The sequence below is a fragment of the Haliotis rubra genome, unplaced genomic scaffold (genome assembly GCF_003918875.1).
Source record: "Haliotis rubra isolate DU_JTF1 unplaced genomic scaffold, ASM391887v1 Scf444, whole genome shotgun sequence".
Taxonomy (NCBI): Eukaryota; Metazoa; Mollusca; class Gastropoda; order Lepetellida; family Haliotidae; genus Haliotis; species Haliotis rubra.
In genome coordinates, this window is record NW_025767129.1 from 383,293 (window position 1) to 390,116 (window position 6,824).

The following is a 6,824-nucleotide window of genomic DNA, read 5'->3' on the forward strand; positions in this document are numbered from 1 at the left end:
AGTTTGATTCATGTGACCGGGGGAACTTAGAAAAAGGTATGTTATCATCGACTGAAGACAGTGCACGTCGCAGGTAGACTCTTTTAATTGTCTATATCTGTGAACCTCAGTGTAAATGCTGAACTCCCACAAACACACCAATCAGATCAAAACTGTCCAACGGTGGATAGTCTGTTAAATATATAATGCAACATATATTAGCTTGTGGGATCGTTCCCTATGGGACTTGAGCAGGGAACCCCAAAACTCCTGTACAGGACTGACAGTCGTCTCTTGCTTGGTTGGTTCAAAGTTTAACTCTGAAACTTCTATATAACACGTTGGTGTCAGAAAGACAGCCGACTCCGAAAGAACCAGATGGAGCCACTTATATTTGAAATTCCCGCCGTGGACAAGTTTCTTCAGCTGCTACAAAGGAATGATAAAGATGCATATTTCGTTTGTGTCACAGTAACAAAAACCTAAAGCTGTGTACATTATACGGCATCAGGGCAAAAATACCCTCATAGGATGTCTGTCCCCCGGAAGAAGGTATACTGAGGGTTAATTGTGACAGACTTTGACGTAAAATATCGTCATATTGTCTTCATATGTCAGAGTGTGTGGCATGAGTTCACGTGGATATCTTACCACGCGATTGTGGCATGGGTTAACTATTGATGTCATTTCCTCGGACTTGTGGCATGGGTTAACTGTTGATGTCATTCCCTCGGACTTGTGGCATGGGTTGACTATTGATGTCATTCCCTCGGACTTGTGGCATGGGTTAACTATTGATGTCTTTCTCTCGGACTTGTCGCATGGGTTAACTATTGATGTCTTTCTCTCGGACTTGTGGCATGGGTTAACTATTGATGTCTTTCCCTCGGCCTTGTGGCATGGGTTAACTATTGATATCTTTCCCTCGGCCTTGTGGCATGGGTTAACTATTGATATCTTTCCCTGGGACTTGTGGCATGGGTTAACTATTGATATCTTTCCCTCGGACTTGTTGCATGGGTTAACTATTGATATCTTTCCCTCGGACTTGTGGCATGGGTTAACTATTGATATCTTTCCCTGGGACTTGTGGCATGGGTTAACTATTGATATCTTTCCCTCGGACTTGTGGCATGGGTTAACTGTTGATATCTTTCCCTCGGACTTGTGGCATGGGTTAACTATTGATATCTTTCCCTCGGACTTGTGGCATGGGTTAACTGTTGATGTCATTCCCCGGGACCTGTGGCATGGGTTAACTATTGATATCTTTCCCCGGGATTTGTGGCATGGGTTAACTATTGATATCTTTCCCTCGGACTTGTGGCATGGGTTAACTGTTGATGTCATTCCCCGGGACTTGTGGCATGGGTTAACTATTGATATCGTTCCCTCGGACTTGTGACATGGGTTAACTATTGATGTCTTTCCCTCAGACTTGTGGCATGGGTTAACTATTGATGTCCTTTCCTCAGACTTGTGGCATGGGTTAACTATTGATTTCTTTCCCTCGGACTTGTGGCATGGGTTAACTATTGATGTCTTTCCCCCAGACTTGTGGCATTTGTTAACTATTGATATCTTTCCCCCAGACTTGTGGCATGGGTTAACTATTGATGTCTTTCCCCCAGACTTGTGGCATGGGTTAACTATTGATGTCTTTCCCCCAGACTTGTGGCATGGGTTAACTATTGATGTCCTTTCCTCAGACTTGTGGCATGGGTTAACTATTGATGTCTTTCCCCCAGATTTGTGGCATGGGTTAACTATTGATGTCTTTTCCTCAGACTTGTGGCATGGGTTAACTATTGATATCTTTCCCTCGGACTTGTGCCATGGGTTAACTATTGATGTCATTCCCCGGTAGTGGTGGGAATCGGGTGAAATTTCATAATTGATTATCGGTTGCAATCGGATTGTCCCATCCAATCAATGATTGATTGTACAATCGGTTACACTGATTAAGAATTAAATATTTTTACAACTTGTGCAATTCCCAGGTAAACATTTGAACTCTTTTACAATACTGCAATACTGTATATTTGTCATTTTTATGTCCCCGCCATATATGGCACGGGGCATATAGGGTTACCATTCGTGTCCGTCCGTTCCAATTTTAATGCCGTTTGAGCTTACATAAATTTTGTTGAATTTCTCTCTGAATATAGTGTTATAGGGGATGAAGTCTATCCACTTCTCCACAAAAGCTGCGCAACAGAATTGATTGAGCTTCTACGTGTGTTTCATTGGGACTCTAATGGTGTGCATCTCATACCTTGTGCATCCAATTTCTTAATTTTGTCACTTCTCCAGATGTTTGAACTTAGTTGAATTTGGTTCTGTTCATCCTGTTCGTCCCATACAACAGGGGGTGTACTTTATCCACTTCTCCTAAAAAAACACTGCACAAAACTCATTTTGTTTACATATGTCTTTTATAGAGACTCTAAAGGTGTGCATCTCATATTTTGTTTTTGTATTTTATAGTTTTTTGTATGTTTAGAGACATTTGAACTTAAATAATTTTTGTTGAATTTCTCTCTGATGATGGTGAAATAGGGGATTAAGTCTATCCACTTCTCAACAAACAGTGCTCAACAGAATTTACAAATAAGTATTTACTTTGGACACTTTGGATATATTTATTTTATAATCAACCATGATATTTGTTTAGTAGAAATTAATCACCAGCGCACACTCAGTGTAGGGAACTCTTCCTACAGCAGCGGGGGCATCCGTGTCCCTGGACACAATTTGTTCTTGTTTGAATGATGTGATAATTATGAGCATTAAATGAACTATATATAAAGTTTTTGTGGTTGGTTTCTGTGCAAAAAAACGTGACTTGAGGGTGGATCTACAAGAACTTAAAAACTCCTGAATATAATAATTTTCATAAGTGTAATTGTCATTTGAGACAAGATTGTACACAATCACAAGATATAGAAAAAATGACTGTTCAATTCACTCTTTTGCAGATTTTACACAATCACAACAAATCCCCACAAACCAAAACATGGGTCTCATTAACCTATTCAGACAATGACCTACTTTTCAGCCGATCCAATTTTCTCGTGTGAAAGTGAAAGAGACACCGCAAACAACTATGGTTACACTAAAATTTCAATTCCTTGTTTCATAAGAAAATAACAGTTAAGTTTAATTCTAAACTTTAATAACATCGTATTTCTATATTTTATGGCGGGGTGTAGGCAGCATGACCTCAGCTAAGACGTCACAGACTGTCCCTGTTTGATGAGGTGGTAAAATGATTCACAAGTCATCTGGCCCACTGGTTGCACCTGTTATGTATTTTTTGCGCTTATTCAGTGTAGTTTTGTAACGCACAATGTGATTGATATAATATCAAGTCCGTACCAGACCGCCAAACTTTTCTAGCGGCAGAGCCTCGTTGTGAGATTTCCACGATTTCCAGATTTAAAGCCGGAAATAGCAATCAGCCGTGCACACATTTCCCAGTGATCAAGTTAAAATATACCCAATAACATAACATGATGAATTCTACCGCAGTGATCGGTAAAATATAATATCTAAAACTATTAGTTTACCGAGAGAAATGTATATTACATTGTGTAATTTTACTTACAGGTTTTGCTCTATAAATGTAAAATATGTTTATTCAATACTAAGGTTATACGGACCCTCACAGACATGGTAAGCAGTAGTTGAACGTGCATGGAATATGGTGAAATAAGCATGCCTGTTCACACGTTTTCACCGATGTTACTGTAAACTAGGGCTTCCATGGATGACGAGGCTGTAATCAGTTCGTGATTGTTGAGAATAATCTGAAATTGGTGCTATCGCGGTTGGAGCGAAAAGCGTACCCTCATGAACATGGTAAGCGAAAGTTCTACGTGCACGAAATGAGGTGAAATACACATGCTAGTTTGTTGTGATCGCCAGCTACAATAAATATGACATTTTAGCAAAACAAAATATATATGCGTATCTCAATCGGCTTGGCCCTCGACGTGAGCGGACGTGCTTGGCCGACTCTCTCTGTCTCAACGCAAGGTCAATGCTGAAGCTGACCTGATGTAAAAAGACCATCCTTCGTACATACAGTAGCACAGTTCGTACAGGATTACGCTGTTATTGTGTGATCAAAAGGACAATGTGTGGATTAACTGAGAACTATGTACTGTGGACATTGAACAGGTAATATCTGAGTTTTTCCCTTGAAAGATAGAAATATGAATGACATACATTCCTCACCTGCATATTCTACTCAGAAGCCTAATTCACTTGAATATGGGATCCTAAATGTCTACGGGAAATTTTAGGTGAAAGAGATAGACATTGATGCGAAGCTAAACTCATTAAAAGCTACAGAAATGAAGAAAAGGAACTAAACGATGTTCGACCGGCACTGTACGATATTGCTAAGTACTAATAACGACTTTCCTGATGGTATTTTGATAAAGAGAGTGAAGAGAAGTGGTCAAAGTAAAAGTGTCGCTATGAAATATGCTTCTGATGTGTATCTGCTATACAGTTACATCAAAGGATCATGGTCTAAATCGGTTCAAAATCTGGTAAATAAAGCGAACAACGCCTTGTGCTCAGTTAAGGTTTTTGGTAGGAGACTTAAAAATATTTCTCCAACTATTTTGTTCAAAATCTTTGACGTCCAGATAAAGCCGATAATTTTGTATGGGGTTTTCGGAAATGGCATGTTATTGAACAGTTTCACATTCGATTTTGTAAGTATGTGTCGTAAGTTAAAAATGCTCTAATGCTGCTGTTTTGGCGGTATGTGGCAGAAATTATATATATATGTTGATAGTTTATTACGTGTTTTGAAGTATTGGTTCAAACTTTTATGCTTACCAAAGGATAGAAATCCAAAGCAGTGTTATATTATGTTGCACAATTTAGACAAAGTTGGTAGGAAAACGTGGGTATATTTGGTCCGAAATACTTGTTCAATTATGGTTTTGTGTGGGAAGTTCATTGAGTTGGCAACGAGGAACAGTTTTTTGAAAGATTTTCATGTAAGAGTTGGTGATTGTCAAAAGCAATTCATAGTTTCAGAAATTCACAAATGTTCATCACTTGATGTCTATTCCATTCTCAAAAGTGTATTTTGCTTTGAACCATATTTAACTTTATTGAAATCTTAAGATACGAGGCGTCGAATAACAATGTTACGAATCGGTGCACTTCCAATATATAAAAATACTGGTAGATTTGATGGAGTTCCGAGGCACCAAAGACTTTGTAATATTTGTAATAATAATTCTGTAGAAAATGAATTTCATTTCCCATTTGAATGTAAAGTTTATCATGATTTGCGCTGTAAATATTTTAAAGCATTACCAAATTACGTAGATCAACAATACTTTCTGAACACATTATCTTGTCCCAAGGTTTCAACACTAACATATTGTTCTTCTAACATTAAGGAAGCATTGTCATTGCGGTCTTTATACATATGAATCTGATTGTCAAATGCCACTATCTTATAATTACACATGTTTATTTGTATTGTACGTGGGCCTAAGGCCTTGTTACGAAATAAACTTGAATACGGATCAGTACCCGCCCATGTGATTCAGTCAGACGTTATGAGCAGACAGAAGGCTAGGAATACTGCTGAGGATGCAAACACAGATTGTAATGAGACTCTCATTCATACAGCTAAGGACTTTTCTGCTCTGTTCATGACAAAACTACTATGCTTACATGAGGACATGAACGAGCGTTTCAGTGAAATGTCTAACAAGATAACTGAGTTCCAGTTTAAATATGAAAATGACATGTGTAGCATGATATATGTTCTCGAAGAGAAAAATACTGAAATTGCCAGTCTTAAGATTAGAACCCATAAACTAAGGGCAAGTGAAGAAAAACTGCAAAAAGAGGTGTCAGCATTAAAAGATGAACTGGAGAGAAAATGCATTGAGTGTAGTGATATTCAAGAAACTATGGATTCACAGATTAAAGTGATCAACAAACGTACTAGTGCGATTGATGGTAAAATAGATTGCATGAATGTTCGCTGAAAGCCGTCTTACTCAGAAACAGTCAAACATGTCCCTCCCTGCAAGATTATTGAACAACAAATGAATAGCTCTGCAATTCAAGAATACAATCAGGCTGAACGTGTATCAAGTGACCCCATCATTGTTTCACCAAGCCACAGTCCGAACACAAGCCTACCTGAAGCGACAGAGCGTGACCACAAAGCAGAGAGCTCAAAACCACGTGAAAACAAGCACAACAACCTGTCGCTTGTTATCTCTAGCGATGACCAATCGAGGACTGTATTGGTTAAAGAACAATGGACAAAAGCCTTCTTCGGAGTGTCCCGATTTAAGCAAAAGAGACTTGTGCTATCTTATGTGAAGGCAAGCGAACCCGTTGACGTCACTGAAGACGCAATCAAATGCTACACAGACGAGAGAGGTGTAAAATACATCACATGAAGCTATTGAAATACTGGGAGGGACGAAACCCGACGTATACGATACGAATCAACGTTTCATCACAGGCAGCAAAAATAGTTTTGTCAGACAATACATTCTGGCCATCAAATGTCAACTGCAGAGAATGGATACCTAACAACTCATGGTACTCAAACGACACATATGGAGCCAATAAAGAACACTATTAATCATGACTGTCCTAGTGAACATTATAATGGTTTTATCACTCCGCTTAGCAGTGTGGAACATACGGGGTATCATGTCTGGTACTAAGGAACTCAGTAGCAGATTGGACGGCACGGATATATTCTTCATCAATGAACACTGGCTCAGTGACCAGACAGCCTCATTCCTGGACACCGTACACAGCGACTTCGATGTCTACTCAGATGC